This window comes from Orcinus orca, chromosome 6 (genome assembly GCF_937001465.1).
Source record: "Orcinus orca chromosome 6, mOrcOrc1.1, whole genome shotgun sequence".
Taxonomy (NCBI): Eukaryota; Metazoa; Chordata; class Mammalia; order Artiodactyla; family Delphinidae; genus Orcinus; species Orcinus orca.
In genome coordinates, this window is record NC_064564.1 from 19,633,432 (window position 1) to 19,652,477 (window position 19,046).

Genomic DNA, 19,046 nt, shown 5'->3' on the forward strand with positions numbered 1-19,046 from the left:
TCATCTCTGTCCGAGACAGACTGTCTTCTTACGGAAAGTCATCAAAGACACAGGAGCACCCTTTGCAAAGCCCACCGTGCAGATTGGGGATTTGCCTGGAGCTGAGCGTCCCACCGAGGAAACGCTACACCCTGAAGGGTCCTCCCAGCCCCCCGAAGGGTCCTCCCAGCCCCATCTCGTCTGGGAGCCTGATGGCCTCAGCCTGTGATCTGCTGCCTCTTAACAAAGGAGAGTTGATTGATCTGTTGCGTTTTCCTTTGTCCTCAGCAAGCTTAGCTCCCCCTCCTGCTTTCTGTTAACACTTCCATTGAGGCTGAAGAGCTGGCTTGGCCTTCCATCTCCGCCATCACCCTTGATCCTGTTTGGCAGGTGGATTGCATCTGGGCTCCAGACTTCACGGCCACTTAACCATTTCTGTCAACAGCCCCGTTGTGTGTCAGAGACCCAAACGAGAAGCCCAAACAAGAAAGGCCGGCCTTAAGATTTCCACCCTGAGAAAACTGCTGAAAGCTTCTCACAGAACGTGGTGGTGATGAACACAGAAGACGGGCTTCTTGTATAAACACAGAAACTCAAGGGAGGGAAAAGGAGATTTTTTTTTTTTTCTCCTGAAAAAAGGAGAAGGGGGAAAAGTTGGTCTGTGGCCAGGTCACCAGAAGACAGAGTGCATTCCTAATTCCCAGGGTGGGACGTACTCTTTCACTGTATTATTTCTGTAACAGTCCCAGGCTGGCTCTTCTCGCTGTCCCTCCAGGTTTATAATTGGTAATTTTGATACCACCTTCCACCCTTTTCGTGATAATCAGAGTTTGAAGTGGGCCATTTTGGAAGGACTAATCATCCTCTTCTTGCCTGTGATTGCACATGACTTAAACTCCAGGAACCAGACTCAGCACTTTCTCCTCCTAAGAGTCCATCTTCTCCACGTGGCACAAGCTTGTTTTATTACCTAGATTTTAAATTCAAAAAGATTGAGACACTTCAACGTTCAATGGGCTCCACCCAGCCTTGTAAAATTCTTTATTTGGGTCATGGCAGCAAAACAGAATTTTCTGGAAGTTCCTGGCCATTCTCCGTAACGTTCAAATTACATTTTAAAATCCTCTTCAGCTTTCTGTGGCCCTGTTGTCCATCGGTCTGTCTGTTCCATCCCTGAATCCCTTTGAACATGGATCATGACATTTATAACTAATCCAGCAAAGAAAACACCACATAGCGCCCAGTGTTTCATAAATATCTGTAGTCTAATAAAAAAAAAGCTAGTTGCTTTGTTAAGTTACTAACTCTTTAGGTCCCGAGGGTTTGGGAAACACATATTTTACAAATCTTTTATTCTCAATCTTCTCTCTTCTTTCCAGATGGCAGAGTTTTGTGCAGATTTAAAACCATGTGCAGTGTGGTGTGAAGGGTGGGTGGAATCCCAGGCCTCTCTCTCTCTTCCCTCTCACCATAAAGTTTGTCAAGGGAGTGAAGCATTTTAAAGCTTTATGTAGAAAAACTTAGGAGAACCAAATTTACTTCAAGTGGTTTCCTTACTTCTTAACCATTTAGTCTGGGGAAAAAAAAGGAAAAAGAACGCCCCAAATTAGGTATTGATGTGTAGAGGCAAAACAAGATGGGGATTTTCTCCAAGCCCAGCTTGGAGGAAATAATCTCTGTATATGATCTTATTCTAAACATAGCTTCAGAATTTTTTTTCCTTCTAAATCGTCCTAAAGTTAGTCACCTTTTAAACCCCACCCCCAAAAGCACCAAATGCAGGGAGAGGGGAAGGATGGATTTAGCTGCATCAAAAGTAACAGTTTCTGTTAACAGCCATCACAGTCAAAGCTAACAGGTGGCAGACCAAGATGGTATTTGCAGTGACTAAAATTGAAAAGGGATTAATATATGTTATGCAAGGTTTCTTGTAAATCAGCCAGAAAGAGGAAATCCAAAAGAAAAATGGGCTATGGGAGGAGTTCCCTGGCGGTCCAGTGGTTACGACTAGGCTCTTTCACTGCCGGGGCCCCAGGTTCAATCAGTCCCTGGTCAGGGAACTAAGATCCTGCAAGCCAAGCAGTGCAGCCAAAAAAGAAAAACAGAAAAATGGATTGTGGGTGATCCACAGAAGGGTGAGCCTGAATGACTAACAAGAAGGAAGAAACTGAAGGAGCCAGAGATGTGCAAATGGAAATAAAGAGCTGCCACCTCGCGCCCTGGAATTGACAAACTTCAAGTGTCGGCAGTGACGTGGGGACAGTCGCCTCAGTATTGCTGGTCGTGGTGGAAACTACTTCAGGTGCTCTGGGAAGCAAGCTGGCAGCACTTTAAAGTTAGCTGTGCACACTTCCAAGACCTAGCATTCCCCAGAGACATTTCTACCTGGGCCCACGAGGGAACTCCAGGAGGATGCTCTCAGCAGTGTTATTTAAGTAAAAGGTGGCAGGTGTGTGCTGTGAGCACTGTGCAGCCGTTAGAAACAACGCGAGGCAAGTACAGCAGGGTGGGTGGATCTTAAAGACAGTGCTGAATACTGAAGAAAGATATGAGATTGGTAGCATAATGCCATTTATGGAAATGGGAGGCCCACAACACTGTATGTCTTAACGAGGGTGTGCATGTTTCGACTATTATACACTGAAGTGGATGTGATGGGGGACACAGATGGGCTATGAAAGGAGGACAACAGAAAAAACTGGTCTCCTTGCGAGGCAAGACTCTACAATGGAGGAAAGACTGTCTCTTCACTAAATGGTGCTGGGAAAACTGGACAGCTACATGTAAAAAAAAATGAAATTAGAACATTCTTTAACACCATACACAAAAATAAAATCAAGATGGATTAAAGACCTAAATGTAAGACCGGATACTATAAAAACTCTTAGAGGAAAACATAGGCAGAACACTCTGACATAAATTGCAGCAATATCTTTTTTGATCCATCTCCTAGAGTAATGGAAATTAAAACAAAAATAAACAAATCGTATCTAATTAAACTCAAAAACTTTTGCACAGCAAAGGAAACCATAAAACTAAAAGACAACCCACAGAATGGGAGAAAATATTTGCAAATGATGAGACTGACGAGGGATTAATCCCCCAAATTTACAAACAGCTCATGTGGCTCATTATCAAAAAAAAACAACCCAATCAATAAATGATTACCAGGGGGAAGGGTGGAGGGGAGGGATAGTTAGGGAGTTTGGGGTTGACATGTACACACTTCTGTATTTAAAATGGATAAACAACAGGGACCTACTGTAGAGCACAGGGAACTCTGCTCAATATTCTGTAACAACCTAAATGGGAAAAGAATTTGAAAAAGAATAGATACATGTATATGTATAACTGAATCACTTTGCTATGCATCTGAAACTAACACAACATTTTAATCAACAATACTCCAATATAAAATAAAAAGTTAAAAAAAATAATAACGGGCAGAAGACCTAAATAGACATTTTTCCAAAGAAGACATACAAATGGCCAAGAGGCACATGAAAAGATGCTCAACATCACTAATTATTAGAGAAATACAAATCAAAACTACAATGAGGTATCACCTCACACCAGTCAGAATGGCCATCATCAAAAAGTCTGCAAATAATAAATGCTGGAGAGGGTGTGGAGGAAAGGGAACCCTCCTACACTGTTGGTGGGAATGTAAGTTCGTGCAGCCACTATGGAGAACAGTATGGAGGTCCTTAAAAAACTAAAAATAGAGCTACCATATGATCCAGCAATCCCTCTCCTGGGCATATAGCTGGAGAAAAACATGGTTTGAAAGGATATATGCACCTCAGTGTTCATTGCCCCACTCTTTACAATAGCCAAGACATGGAAGCAACCTAAATGTCCATCGACAGATGAATGGATGAAGAAGATGTGGTATATATACACAATGGAATATTACCCAGCTAATTAAAAAGAATGAAATAATGCCATTTACACCAACATGGATGGACCTGGAGACTATCATACTAAGGGAAGTAAGTCAGACAAAGACAAATATCATACGATATTGCTTATATGTGGAATCTTAAAAAAAGTGATACAAATGAACTTGTTTACAAAACAGAAACAGACTCACAGACCTAGAGAATGAACTTACGGTTAGCAGGGGAGAAGCGGAGGGAGGGATAGATTGGGAGTTTGGGATTGACACACACCGCTATATTTAAAACAGAAAACCAACGAGGACCTACTGTAGAGCACAGGGAACTCTGCTCAATATTCTGTAACAACCTAAATGGGACAAGAATTTGAAAAAGAATAGATACAGGTATAGGTATAACTGAATCACTTTGCTGTACACCCGAAACTAACACCACACTGCTAATCAGCTGCGTTCCAATCGAAAATAAAAATTAAAAAAAGAAAAACTGGTCTTCTGGTTTTAGGCTGGCCAACCACACCCACTTGCCCAGGTCTGCCCCGGTTCTCACATCCCAGTGAAGCCTCAGCTCCGGCCCGCACGGATCGTTCTTGCCCCATCCCTACCCATCCTTCTTCAACACGACAGCTGTGAAAAACGCAATTCATGTCATGACCTCTGTTTGGCAAAACCCATCCAGTTGGCTCTTTCACTCCAAGGAAGAACCAACGTGTTTAAAATGGCCTGGAAGGCCCTGCGCAGTATGCCTCCGCCGACTCCACACCTCTCTCACCACATCTATTTCTCTCCCCACTCACTGCTCCAGCCCCACTGGCCTCAGGACCTTCCCTGACTTCTGTCCCATGGATGCCCACCTGGCCACCTACTTAAAGCTGACACTTCTACCCCTCCTCAGCACTCTCCGTGCCCCTCACCCTGCTCTGATTTCTCCCCGAGGTACTACCTCCCAGCTTATTCTTTATTCATTATATTCTTTGTGAGGGCTTTGCCGGAATGTAATCCACAGGGGCAGGAGGGTCTCGTGTGTTTCTTTCGGTGTTGGATCCCCAGTGTCCGGCACAGGGTCTGATACACAAAAAAGGCTCAATAAACATTTGTGGGATGAAGGAAAAGAAGATCCCTGCAGGAAGGGGTAACAATGGGCTAAGAACTGAGGGGTGTGTATGCTTAACTCTACCCTCTGTCCCTGGAGCATGGGGGAGGGAAACCAGGCTCAAAGGACTTCCTTTACTGGACAGAATCATCCTAATAGCATCAGATTATGATATGCCAGACAGGCTGCACTTCATCACCTCATGTAATCCTGAAGACAACATCTTGAGGAGATGCATTTATTATTCTCACTTTATAGGGTGGGGAAACACACATGGAGAGGTGATATCACTTGCCCACAGCTACACAGCTAGTCAGTGGTGGGGCTGGGACTTGGCGTCGGGCAGCCTGGCTCCAGTCTACTCCAGAGCTGGCTGTCCAGTATAGCAGCCACAGGAAATGTGGCCAGTCCTAAGTGAGATGGGCTGCAAAGTACACACCAGATTTCAAAGACTTTGTATGCCCCGCAAAATAAAGAAAATATCTCAATCTGTATTGGTTACATAAGACATAATATATTTGGGCTATATTGAGTTAAATAAAATAGTAGATTAATGTCACATGTTTCTTTTTACCTCTTTGATGTGGACACTAGAAACTTGCAAATTACTTGCGTGCTCACGTTTTATTTCCATTGGACAGCGCTGCTCTAAGTCCTTGCTTCTCAAAGCATGGTCCCCGGACCAGCAGCCTCAGTAGGACCGGGGCCCGATAGAAGCTCTGAATCTCAGGACTGGTCTCAGACCTCCTGAAGCGGACTCTTCATCTCACACCACCTCCAGGTCAGTCCGAATTCACACTGAAAGTTAAGCAGTGCTGCTCTAGACCAGGAATCAGCAGAATTGTTCTCCAAAGGGCCAGATAGGAAATATTTTAGCTTCACAGCCCATATGACTTCTGTCCAAAACTGACTTCACTCTGCTTTTGTAGTGTGACATGTGTCATAGACAACACGTAAATGCATAGGTGTGGCTTTGTTCCGATAAAACAATTTTTCTTTACAGAAGGTGGGTGGCAGGCCAATCCCATGGGCAGTGTCTTCCAAGCCCTCCTCTAGACCACTACACTATGCTGGGCCTCATATTAGGGAGGGTCATCCGGCCTCCAGATACCATCCTCCGCCTTTCATTTCCTTCTGCTCGAGAGTTACCATTATTTCTGCTTCCTAGCAGCTCTTACTTAGATGCCGCCTAGCATCCTTCCCAGACCTCCTTCCTCTGAGCACTACCTGGTAACTCAGACCAGAAACCTGCATGTCATTCTAGACTTCTTTCTTATCACCCTCTCTCTCCATATAATAATCACCAATCAAGTATCAGACTCATCATTTTTCTTGGATATAAGTTTCCAGGCGCAGCCTCGGTCATCCTATCTCGATAGCTTCCCCTGAGAGCTCGATCAGGGGCCCCATGGGCAGGTCTGGGGCATCCCTCCAGCGCAGGAACTGAAGTCCACCTGCTGTCCAGCTGCAGAAAGAGATGTCGCCACCTGGTGGCTGCTCTAACCCTCATTTCTCTCCTCGCTCTCGCTCTCTGTTGCTCTCTCAGGACCTGAACTGCCCGTCTGAAGAAGCAACGTATCCTTTGCAACAGAATCACAAGCTAAAAGTAGTCATTTTATCAGTGTAAGTCCAGAAAGGTCACGTGAATTGTGCAAAATGAGAGAGATCTAAGTCCACTGTTAGTGGGAAACCAGAGGTGCTCCCTGGATAACACACCTGTGTCTCCCCGGGCCCCACCTCTGGGAGTTTCCACTGCTCGCTCACCAGAGCAGAGGGTGGCCTGAGGCCTGGAGAGCTGAGGTCTAGCAGGACAGACTCACCCCTCACCCTCACACATGGGTCCTAAGCTGGGGTGGTGAGGCGTGAGTGGCAGGTAGTGAGAAATCCACTTCAAACCAACACATTGGAATCGCAGGTAGATTAGTTTCCTGTGGCTGCCATGGCAAATTACCACACATTTGGGTAGCTTAAAACAACAGACATTTTTTTGTTGGCCTCAGTGTTCTGGAAGCCAGAAATCCAAAGGAGTCAGCAGGGCCAGGCTCCCCACTAAGGCTGTAGAGAAGAGCCTCAGTGAGAAGGAGGCCTGCCTGACCATCTGGGTCCCTGGATCCATCCGGGCTTCAATTCACTCTACCCTTGGACTCCCCCCATTTCATGAGCCATGATGCTTCCTTTTGTGCCTAAGAGAGCTCGAGTGGATGAGCTTGCAATTTCCACTTGTAATTAATTAAAAGAGCACTGATGACTATAGAGTTTCCCCCTTGCAATGCAATTCTTTTTAATTAAAAAAAATTTTGTTTTCGTTTTTGGCCACGCCACTTGGTATGCGGGATCTTAGTTACCCGACCAGGGATCGAACCCATGCCCCCCGCAGTGGAAGTGTGGAGTCCTAACCACTGGACCACCAGGGAAGTCCCTGCAATGCAATTCTGATTCTACCTCCCCAGAATTAGGCCACACTTCACAGGTTGAGGGCACAGTCCCCCTCACAAGACTACCCTCACTTCAAACACCAGCTGCAAGTTCTGAAGTCCCCAGGCCCTTGCATTTCTGACCAACTGGCTACAAATTCTGGGCTTCTCACAATACCCTCAGGTTCAATAATTCTCTGGAATGACTCAAAGAACTAAGGAAAGCACAATACTTACAGTTACAGTTTTATTATAAAGGATACAAATCAGGACCAGACAAATGAAGAAACATATAAGGCAATGTCTGGGAAGGTCCTAAACAAGCAGCTTTCCTGTCCTCAGGACACACCACCCTCCAGGCAACTAGATGTGCATCACTAACCAGGAAGTACCACCAAGTCTTGGTGTCCAGAGGTTTGTTTTATCAGGGTTTCATTACATCAGCATGATTGGTTGAATCCTTGGCTACATAATCGGATTCAATCTCTAGCCCCTTTCTCCAGAGGTTGGGAAGTCAGACTGATATCGTGTAGCCCCAAGCCCCAATCTTCTAATCACATAACTGGTCTTTCTGGCCTGGCCAGCCGCCATCCTGAAACTAGCCAGGGGCAAACCATGAGTCATTTTATTAGCATAAACTCAGGTGTGGCCGAGGGACCAACGATAAACAACAAAGACACTCCTATCACTGGGGAGATTCCAAGGGTTTAGAGGCTTCCTGTCCAGAACCAGGGACAAAGACCAGACAAATTCTTTATTAAACAACCCTGACACACAGACTCTGGAAAAAAAAAAAAAAATCTGCAGTTACCGCAATACAGCCAATCCCTGCATAGCATCTCTACTCTCTCTGCTCCTCAGTTAAACTGACAGAACTTTCCCTGACTTTGTAGGGAACAAGTGAATGTGTTTGTAAAAATATGAAAACTGAGAGAGGTATGAACTTCTGATTTTCCAAAAGGAGAGAAGTCAGGAACTGATGGTGAGAAAGAATGCTGGGCTGGGGAGCCATGCAGGGCAGCAGGGTCAGCTTTGTGTCTGCTCTCAGGACTCCCTGGCCTCGGAGAAATCCAGCCATTCATTCCACAAATATTTATTAAACAAATGTATTGAAATAGCAGTGGAAAGAAAACAAGGAAAATAAAAAAGCAAGCTCTGCTGCTGTGGAGCTTACATTCCAATGGAGAAGAAAACAAATGAATAATGTACCACAGTATGCTCCAAGGTTTAAAGGCTAAATGTAGAAAGAAAACATGGAGAAGGTGTATAGGAAATGCCAGAGGGGTGGGGGATGGAAGTGAAAATATTACAGTCAAGAAAGTTCTCCCAGAGAAGATGGCATTGGAGCAAAGTCTAAAAGGAGGCAAGGAGACCCAGGGAAAGACAGTTCTAGCACAAGGAAACCTGTGCAAAGGCCCTGGGGCAGGAGCAGGCCTGGGGCATTTGAGGAACAGCAGTGGGACTGGAGCAGAGAGATCAAAGGGGAGACAAGGTCAGAGAGGCATGGGGTTGGTGGGCAGAGGGTCCGTTTTTATGCCAGTACCATACTGTTTTGATTCTTATAGATTTGTGGTTTTAAATTAGGGAACATGATGACTCCAGCTTTGTTATTCTTTCTCAAGATTGCTTTGGCTATTGGGGGTTTGTTGTGGTTCAACACAAATTTTAGGATTGTCCTGTCTCTGTGAAAAATTCCATTGGAATTTTGATAGGGATTGCATTGAATCTGTAGATTGCTTTGGGTAGTATGGAAATTTTAACAATATTAATTCTTCAATTCATGACCATGGAATATCTTTCCATTTATTTGTGTCATTTTCAGTTTCTTTCGTCAGTGTCTTAGAGTTGTCACCCTAGTATTTTCTGTTTCATTCTACTGGATTTCTTTTTTTTTAATGATAGTTATGACACACTAAATTGACTTTATGACCAATTAACATATGGTAACCTAAGAAGGAGCCTTCTCTGCTACTATGTAATGATGATGATAATGATATCATCTCATGTTTCTCAAGTGCTCACCAGAGGGCGGAAGAGTGGTAAAGACCCCAGGCTCCAGACTTAAACCACCAGGTTTATTCTGACTCAGCCATTTCTGAGCTATTTGACTTTGAATAGGTTACTTGTATCAGCAATGACCCAATACAGTTACCACTAACAGACACCCCCCAAATCTTTGCTTAAACAAAATCGAAGTGTTTTTCTCTCACATTTAAAAGCAGTTTAGAGGTGAGCAGCCTAGGTTGCTTCCTTCAGGTTCTCTCCTCCACCATTCCTAGAGTGTGGCCCTCATCTCTATGATCCAAAATGGTTGCTAGAGCTCCAGCCTTCACATCCAGATCCCAAGCTGCAGAATGGAGAAAATGAAGAGGGACACTCTCCTTTCCTTTTAAGGAGACTTCCAAAGGAAATGCCTTGCAAACTTCTGCTTTCATCTCATTGGCCAGAACTTAGTTGTGTGGCTGTGCTTATCTGCAAAGGAAGGTGGGAAATGTAGTATTTTCACCAGGTAGCGTGCTACCACTTAAAAAGGATGGTTTCTGTTAATTTGAGAAAGGGAGTATAGATGTTTAAGTCTCTGCCAAATAAGCTCTGTGTGCCTCAGCTCCTGGGCTGTTGTAAGAACTTTGGCTTTCACCCTCGAGGCGACGGGAAGCCAGTGCAAGATGCTGAACAGAGGAGTGGCAGGATCTGAATGATATTTTAAAAGCATTACTTGGCCTGTGGGCTCAAAAATTGACTGTTGGGGCCAAGGCAGCAGCAAAGTGATCAACTGGGCTATTTCAATCGTCTAAATGAGAGGTGACAAGTAGAGGAGGTGAAGAGTGATCAGTTTCTGGAGATCCAGAGAAGGCAAACAGGACTTGGAGTGAATTTGGGGGTTAAAAGGAAAAGAGACATGGGCAGATTTGGGGAGACGATCAGGAGCATAGTTTGGGACACAACGCAGTTGAGGTGTCACTTGGATACCCAGTGGTGAGTTGTACATGGGAGTCTGATGAGTTTTGGAGAGGGCCAGGCTACTGATATACATTCTAGAATAGGCAGCATATAGAAGTAGTTAAGGCGAGGAGCCTGGATGGGATCCCCCAAATCTGAGCCCTGGAGCCCTCCAAGGACATTAAGCATTAAGAGGTTGGAGAGAGACAGGCAGGCAAGTCATTACCATTAAAAAAAAGGGTGGGGGAGGGTTTCCCTGGTGGCGCAGTGGTTGAGAGTCCGCCTGCCGATGCAGGGGACGCGGGTTCATGCCCCGGTCCGGGAGGATCCCACATGCCGCGGAGCGGCTGGGCCCGTGAACCATGGCCGCTGAGCCTGCGCGTCCGAAGCCTGTGCTCCACAACGGGAGAGGCTGCAACAGTGAGAGGCCCGCGTACCGCGTACCGCAAACAAACAAAAGGGTGGTGCGTGGTGGGTGGTGGGGGGGTAGTGTTTACCTTCAGCGCAGGGAGGCAGTTTGGGGAAGGAGCCTGTGGGTTGTGGGGATGTTTCTGGGATGCCAGTAATATTCCAGTTCTTGAGTTGGATGGTAATTATATGGGTGTTTGCTTTGTATTAGTTATTATGTTCATATTTATATTTTATGTACTTTTGTGTATAAAATATAAATTCTTAACTAGGTTATATTCCATAATTTGAAAAGTTTTCAGATGATAGATAGATAAATAGATATATAGGTAGGCAGATAGATATTGGACTAATAAGGAAAAACTAGGAGAATGAGACTGAATGGCCATCAATTATTTATATTGAGCCATAGGGAGCTGCATTTTCTTTTTTATCTTTCTTTTTTTTTGTTTCTTTTCTTCCAACAGCTCAGGAGCTCGAGGGATCCTTTAAAGGAAAATAATTCCAATTCCCAAGGTAGAAACTGCAAGGAGTGAGGGGCCATGTTCAAAGACTGGTGCTGCGCTGGCTTAAGCATCTCTGCTATGGTCTCTTAGCAACCAAGGAGGGCAGTAGCAGGAGACGGGCCTCTGACTGCACTGATTTTCCTTGTGTTGCTCCTCCACCAAGATTCAGAGAAAAAAGAACAAGTAGCCTTTGTTATCTAATTCAACCCCTCGTTTCCTGAGGAGAAAACCTGAGGCTGGGGTCCAGGAGCTCCCCACCGTACACGTCCATCAGCCTGGAGGAAGTGCGCTGGCTGCCGCTGGCACATCGCCAGCTCCAGAGAATAAGAACAAAAAGGAAAATAAGATCTTAGTTTGATTATGAAAATAGTTTGACCTCGTGGACCCCCTGAAAGGGTCTTGGGAACCCCCAGGGGTCCCCAGCCCACACTCTGAGAAACACAGCTAGCCTAGAGCACTAGTGGCCAATTGGGGGATGGGTGTCACCTGGAGGAAAGGTAGGGCAGTGACCTGGGGAAGGTGGTGTTGGGGAGACACAACACTCTTCCCACATCTTTAGGGTGCCTCGATTTACTGGGCAGATCCCTTTGGTGGGAGGGCAGCGGGGGCTCAGAGTAACACGTGGAATGTAACTGTGTGTCAGAGAAGATGGAGACAAGACCCCCAGGGTCATGGTGTTACCAATGCCAGCTGCGGCCAGGAGGCTGTCTTAGTCATCTTGGGCTTCTGTAACAAAATACCACAGACTGGGGTCTTAAACGACAGGTATTTACCTCTCAGAGTTCTGGAGGCTGAAAGTCCAAGCTCAAGGTGCTGGCAGATTCAGTTCCTGGTGAGAACCCCCTTCCTGGCTAGCAGACGGCAACCTTCTTGCTGTCCTTAACTCGGTGGCAGGAGAAAAAGAGAGGGCTTTGGTCTTCCTTTTCTCATCAAGCCATGAACCCCACCCTGAGGGCTCCGCCCTTGTGACCTCATTGAACCCTCATCACCTCCCAAAGCCCGTCTCCAAATACCATCATACTGGGGGTTAGGCTTCAACATATGAATTTAGGGGGATGTAGTTCAGTCTGCAGCAGTGTTCCTGCCATCGTGGTGACAAGCTAGCCCTTGGGGTTTGGGCCTTTTTTCTGAACCATGACTTCCCATCCTCCCTAGATATTTCAAACACGCAACTGCCCTTGCGGGCTCTTGGGGACCTTCTCCTCAGGGGTAGGGGCTGGCGACAGCAGGATTCTCACCTCCTCTCCCTCCCCTGGGGTGCTGAACTGGGTCTGGACACGCAGGAGCCTTATAAATGCCAGTGGCTGGAATGGAACGGAGTCAGGCTGTGTCCTCAGCCAACCCTGAGCAACCTGGGCAGGCCACTCTGAGCTCTCCGGGAGCCAGCAGGGCTTTGCTGGGCTGTGGCCGGAGGAGGGGCCCTGCCAGATGCCAGCCCATCGTGGGGCAGAAGAGCTCCCATTTCTGTCTGGCCCTTCCCCTCCCTGTTTTAGCTGCATTTTTGAGACAAAGTGGTCTGAGCTGGCAGAAGCCAGGTGTCTGGGAATGAGATTTGGACCAATTTTTTTTTTTAACTTTTTTTTTCCTCTAAATGACTGTGTGAGGTGAAAGTCTCCATCTTCTCTCAGTAGGAGACTTTCGGGTGGAGGGGGCATGTGGGAAGTGAGGAGGGCAGCAAAATTATAACGTGGGAGAATGGGAGAACCTGTCACCCCATATTCTGTGGCTTTGCCAAATTCCCAGGGTCCAGTCTATGCCCAGCCCTACCCCACCTGTTCCCAGGTGTCCCGGGCTCCTCCCTGAACAAGGATTAAGCTGGTTTCCCAGGTCTGTGTCTTTCTCTTGCCACTTCCACCTGGACAAAGAATGATTATTCATCCTAGAAAATAGATTATATGAATGAAATTATACTTTTAAAATATAAAACCAGTATATGGATAGAAAACTACGGATGTCTGGATCTGAGAAAGCCAGAACAGGAGGGCCTGATAGGTATCCAGCCAACACAGGACCACCAGAATATGTGAATATGTGCACCCTGGAGAAAAGGCAGAGTTATCCCAGCCACTCCTGACAATTGTGCTTTCTGAGCAGATGTGTGACTCTAGGGCTCAGAAGACCTCAAACTGGATCCCGTTTCAGCGCTGCTGCTAACCTGCCGAGGGGCGGTGATCCCATTGACAGCTCTCTGGGTTTTTGGTTCCATGTCTGAAATCAAGGTGCTTGGGCCAGATGTTCTCTAAAACCCTTTGGGTTTACAACTTGGCGCTGGAGAGTGCAAATGCTCAAGGCGGTGCGAGATGTGAACCACTAGGGGGCGCTGCCTCCTAAGAGGAAGCAGAAGGTGTTCCCTACCTTCTTGCCTATAAAGTGTCCACATTCGTTAAAAGTGGTGGTGATGCACAGATCAGTGGAACAGAATAGACAGCCTAGAAATAAACCCATGCACTTATGGTCAATTAATCTATGACAAAGGAGGCAAGAATATACAACGGATAAAAGACAGTCTCTTCAACAAATGATGCTGGGAAAACTGGACAACTACATGTAAAAGAATGAAATTCGAACATTTTCTCATACCATATACAAAAATAAACTCAAAATTGATTAAAGACCTTAATGTGAGACCATAAACCATTAAACTCCTAGAAGACAACAGACGTGGAACACTCTCTGACATAAATAGTAGCAATATTTCTTTGGATCTCTCTCCTAAGGCAAAGGAAACAAAGGCAAAAAAATAAATAAATGGGACCTAATTAAACTTAAAATCTTTTGTAGAGCAAAGGAAACCACCCACAAAACTGAAAGACAACCTACTGAATGGGAGAAAATATTTGCAAATAATATGGCTGATAAAGAATGAATATCCAAAACATATAAACAGCTCATACAAACTCAAAATCAAACAAACAAACAACCCGATTAAAAAATGATCAGAAGACCTGAAGAGTCTTCTTTGTTCCAAAGAAGACATACAGATGGCCGACAGGCACATGAAAAGATACTCAACATCCCTAATCATCAGGGAAATGCAAATCAAAACCACAATGAGATATCACCTGTCAGAGTGGCTATCATCAAAAAAACACAAATAACAAATACTGGCTAGGATGCGGAGAAAAGGGAGCCCTTGTACGCTGTGGATGGGAATGTAAATTGGTACAACCACTGTGGAAAACAGTATGGAGGTTCCTCCAAAAACTAAAAATAGAACTACTGTATGATCCAGCAATTCCACTCCTGGGTATATATCTGAAGAAAACAAAAACACTAATTTAAAAAGACACATGTACCCCAATGTTCATAGCAGCATTATTTACAATTGCCAAGACAAGGAAGCAACCTAAGTGTCCATCAGCAGATGAATGGATAGAGAAGATGTGGCATATATAAATAAATCTCTCCCTCCCTCTCTCTCTCTCTCTGTCTCTCTCTCTCTCTCTCTCTCTATATATATATATATATATATGGAATACTACTCCATATAATGGAATACTACTCAGCCAAAATACAGAACAAAATTTTGCCATTTGCAACAACAAGGATAAACTTGGAAGGTATTATGCTTAGTGAAATAAGTCAGACACAGAAAAACAAATACTGTGTGATATCACTTATATGCGGAATCTAAAAAACAAAACACACTAGTGAATATAACAAAACAGAAGCAGACTCACAGATACAGAGAGCAAACTAGTGGTTACCAGTGGGGAGAGGAAAGGGGGGAGGGGCAAGATAGGGGTAAGGGGTTAAGAGGTACAAACCACTACGTATAAAATAAATAAGCTACAAGGATATATTGTACAACACAGGGAATAGAGCCAGTCTTTTATACTAACTATAGGTGGAGTATAATCTTTAAAAATTGTGAGTCACTATGTTGTACACCTGAAACCTATATAATATTGTACATCAACCATACCTTAATTAATTAACTAATTTATTTACTTATTTTTCAGCCATGCCATGGGGGCTTACGGGGATCTTAGTTCGCCGACCAGGGATCAAACCTGTGCCCTTGGCAGTGAAAGCGCAGAGTCCTAACCACTGGACCGCCAGGGAATTTCCTATACCACACCTTAATTTTAAAAAATAAAATAAAACAAAAGTGGTTGTGAGGGAACACTGCAGATTTCCGAATGTGAGAAAGCCAGATAGTAGGGCCTGATAGATAGCTGGCCAAGATAGGACCACTGGAATACGTGAAATATTTGACCAACCTGACTACTTTAGCCACGATCTCCTCCTGAAGGGCCAGGTCCAGACCCATTGACACACATTCCAAATCACTTTCCCAAATGGCTGGACCAGTGTTTGCCTGATTGATCGCTGGTTTCCCTTTTGACTTAACACACAGGCAAGGTGGAGCCTCTTCAGTTCTATAGATTTAAACTACTGGTTTCTCTATTCTTCCTAGTATGGGTAATCGTGAATAATATCCACTAAAATGATTTCCACTTTAATCATGCCTTACAGGCTTTCAAGTGGTTTCGGTTCAATCTGATTCACTTTAACAGAGAGTGATGGCCCGTGATATGCGCTGCTGACCACAGAGGTTAAGGGGACACGGACCCGTGGTATCCGTGCACAAGGTATCTGTGCTTGTAATAGTTTTCTAAGAGAGATAAATGGAATATACAGATAACTATAACACAAATAGGAAGTGATGCATAGTGCAGGAATGAGGCAAGTTAAGTGCTATTGAGCCCAGAGGAATGCGAGTTTTCCACCCCACAGGGCTCCTCGTTCCCTCCTCTGAACCTCTGCCTGTGCCACCTCGCAGGGCGGGGTCTTCCTGGGGCCCCCCGCCCCCGTGCTTCCCTCACATTCTCTCCTCCTTACTCAGCTTCGGTTTTCTCCGGAGCATTTGCCACCTCCTGACTCCCATATTTCATTGTTTCTATGTATCGGTGTGTGTCTTGCCAGCCTCCCCGCACTGACCAGCACAGCAGCCGGGCCTCCACTGAGTCTCAGGCTGTGCTTCCGGGATGGGACACGCCCAGACAGTTAGGAAGGTGATTTGGCAACAAAACTCGAGAGCCAAGAATAAAAGAGAAAACAGTCCACGCCCTTGGACTCATCATCGCGCCCTGGGAACGTGATTCCCGTGGCCCCTGTGGGGTGGGGTCGGGCAGGAAGGCGCTGCCTCCCAGCTTGACTCAGGCAGGGAGTCTGCGCAGTGCGGTGCCCTCCCGCCCGCAGCCTTGCAGCGGGGCAGGAGTGCACAGCAACATGTGGTGCAGCGTCACGCGGCAGGGACTGTTCTGCACTCACTGTGCATCCAGCCCTTTCATTCCTCTAGGAGGTTTTGAGTGAAGTGTTTCCTGCAGATGAGGCAAGTGAAGCAAGGGAGTCACCGGTCCAGGGCAGGAAGTGGCGGAGTCAGGATTGGAACCCAGGTCCTCTGACTGCAGAAACGCACTCAGAATCTGTTGGGTGGCCCTGCCTGTGGGGCAGCACAGAGCCTGGGACATGAGGGTGGCACATACAGACTTAGAGCCATAAAGCATATAGTCTTCATATTTCATCTAGGGCAAGGGTCTACTACCTTCCTGAAGTGGCCTCCCAGGTCTCTGGTCCAATTCAACGGAAGTGCATCAGTGAGCTACTCTGTGCGAGATTCAAATACTCACTTTCTCTTGGGAATGTGGGTTGGTGAGTGAAGCACAAGTGGACTTGTTGAAGCCTCCGGTGTGCAGCCACTTAAACTTGCAAGAGGGGTCATGTACCCTTTGGTGATCCCAGCCTGACCACTTATCAGCTCTGTGACTCTGGGGAAATCACCTAGCCTCTCTGAGCCTCGGCTTTCTCATTCGTAACAATTAGCAGGAACCGCATAGTAGCTGCTCAATATTGTCTTGGTGTAATTTACGCTAGTAACAATCGTAAACACCTTGATGTCTAAGAGTAGAGAAATGACACTATGGAACATGGTCGCTTTAGAGACTGAAATAGTCTAAAGCCATTTAGAAGGACATTGAAAAATGTGCACAAAACAATATCGTTTAAAAAAAAAAAGCTGGACACAAAAATTCTGTGCACAATTTGGTTTTAAAAGATATGATGAAAGAAACAGTCCAAAATGTTAAACGTTTCTCTGTGGGTGAGAGGACACCAGGGTGAAAGTTTTTTTCATTATACTTTCTCATATTTTCTGAATGTTCCACAGGGAGGTTGCATTATTTTCATAATCAGGCCAAACAGCATTTATAAAGTGTTTCATTTTATACCTTATTGGTTAATTCTTTACAGGAAGGGTAGGATTAGAAGAAGAGGGATCAGAAAAAGTGTGGGGGGAAGAGGAGAGAGCTCAGTTCCACTGGTATTTATTGAGCATCTGCTGTGTGCAGGCACTGCGTAGGGTGCTCACTGCGATAGCTAAGTGAGATCTCAAAGAACTAGGTGTTGCTGAGCAGACAGGCAAGGGAATGGCGTGTGCAAAGGCCCCGGGGTGTGAAACAGTCATGGAGAACAGTTAGTAAGGTCTATGGGGGTGAGGGGAGAGTGTGGCTGGGAGATGGGCAGGCTGGAAATGCCCTTGAGGGGGGCCCTGTCAGCTGTATCAAGCGGTTCAGGCCGCATCCTGAGGGCCCTGGAGTTACTTTGAGCTTTTATTTTCAGTTGAAATTTTTATTGAGGTAACTGTAGGTTCACATGTCATTGTAAATACTAATACAGAGAGAGCCCTCATTCACTTTGCACAGTTTCCCACAACATTTTGCAAAACTCTAGGACAGTATCACAAGGAGACATTGATGCAATCCTCTGATCTTATTCAGATTTCCTCAGTTTTACTGTGTGTGTGTAGTGTGAGTGTGCTTGTGTATATTAAGTTCTATACAATTGTACCACCTGTGTAGCTTCTTGTATCCACCATCACAGTCAAGATACTGAACAGTTCCACACCACAGGGGTCCCTCCTGTTGCCCTTTTAGAATCACACCCGCCTCCCTCCTGGCCCTTCCCTCCACTGCCCACCAGACCAGGGGATTGATTCAGTGTGGACGGTAGGGAAGAGGGCTGAAGAGGGGTCCCAGGGGTTGGGGTGCCAAGTTTGGGGCTCGCTAGGTTAGCTGTGGCTATGGGAATGTCCTAGAGACCAATGGATTTACAAGCCCACGGATTTGGAGACAAGTCTGAGCTGGAGGCTGAGACTGGGAGTCCCCACCTATCAGGGCTGGAGCTGCTGGTTTGTTGGAAGGGAGCAGAGTGGGAGGAGGGCACTGAGGACAGACCCCGAGGAGGATCTCCATCCTGCCCAGCCAAACCTTGCTCTTGCTTAGGAAGCCCTGGGAATCTCCTCAGAGGGCTCCCCCAGCCCGCATGACCCCCTCACTTTGCCCCCAGTGTGAGCCTCAGAGCCAGGCATGGCATGTCCTTCTGCACGACATGCACCCTTAGCTGTATCGGGTTCAGGCCCCTGATCGCAGGGCTTGCTAACCCTGGCCCTGCCAGGTGGGGAAGGACCTTAGAGGTCACTGAATCCAAAGCCTTTAATTTACAAAGGAGAAAACGGATTCTCAGAGGAGAGAGAGGCTCGATCTGCTGGAAGAAAGGGGGCTGTTTGTAGTCACCTCCGGAAAATGCTTTGCCCGTAAAGGAGAAACCCAGGAGAGGTAGATGAAAGTATCTGAACTCTTTCAGTCATCAGTTTTTATTGAGCGTCTACTACGTGCCAGTCAGTGCTGGCCTTTCTGGATACGGAGATGGGTTAGGCACGAGCCCTATTGCTGGTGGATAAGAACACCGAAGGGTTAAATTCCGGGAGCTCGGCGGTGGGGCGGGATGGCGGGTGGGGGCGTGTA

The 19,046-nt window shown here is 46.0% G+C and overlaps 1 long non-coding RNA gene across 3 annotated transcripts; it reads right to left on the minus strand.

Moving 5' to 3' along the window:
* Positions 1-1,418: 1,418 nt before the first annotated feature.
* On the minus strand, positions 1,419-16,220 carry LOC117201631 (uncharacterized). 3 transcript variants are annotated; one of them, XR_004483675.2, is made up of 4 exons: positions 16,084-16,220; positions 13,011-13,117; positions 12,012-12,116; positions 1,419-1,552 (listed from the first exon to the last, which is right to left on the minus strand). It is a non-coding gene; the product is annotated as an uncharacterized LOC117201631 (long non-coding RNA). The 3 variants fall into 3 exon arrangements; XR_004483674.2 differs by lacking the exon at positions 1,419-1,552 and adding an exon at positions 5,465-9,856; XR_004483676.2 differs by lacking the exon at positions 1,419-1,552 and adding an exon at positions 11,243-11,552.
* Positions 16,221-19,046: the final 2,826 nt, after the last annotated feature.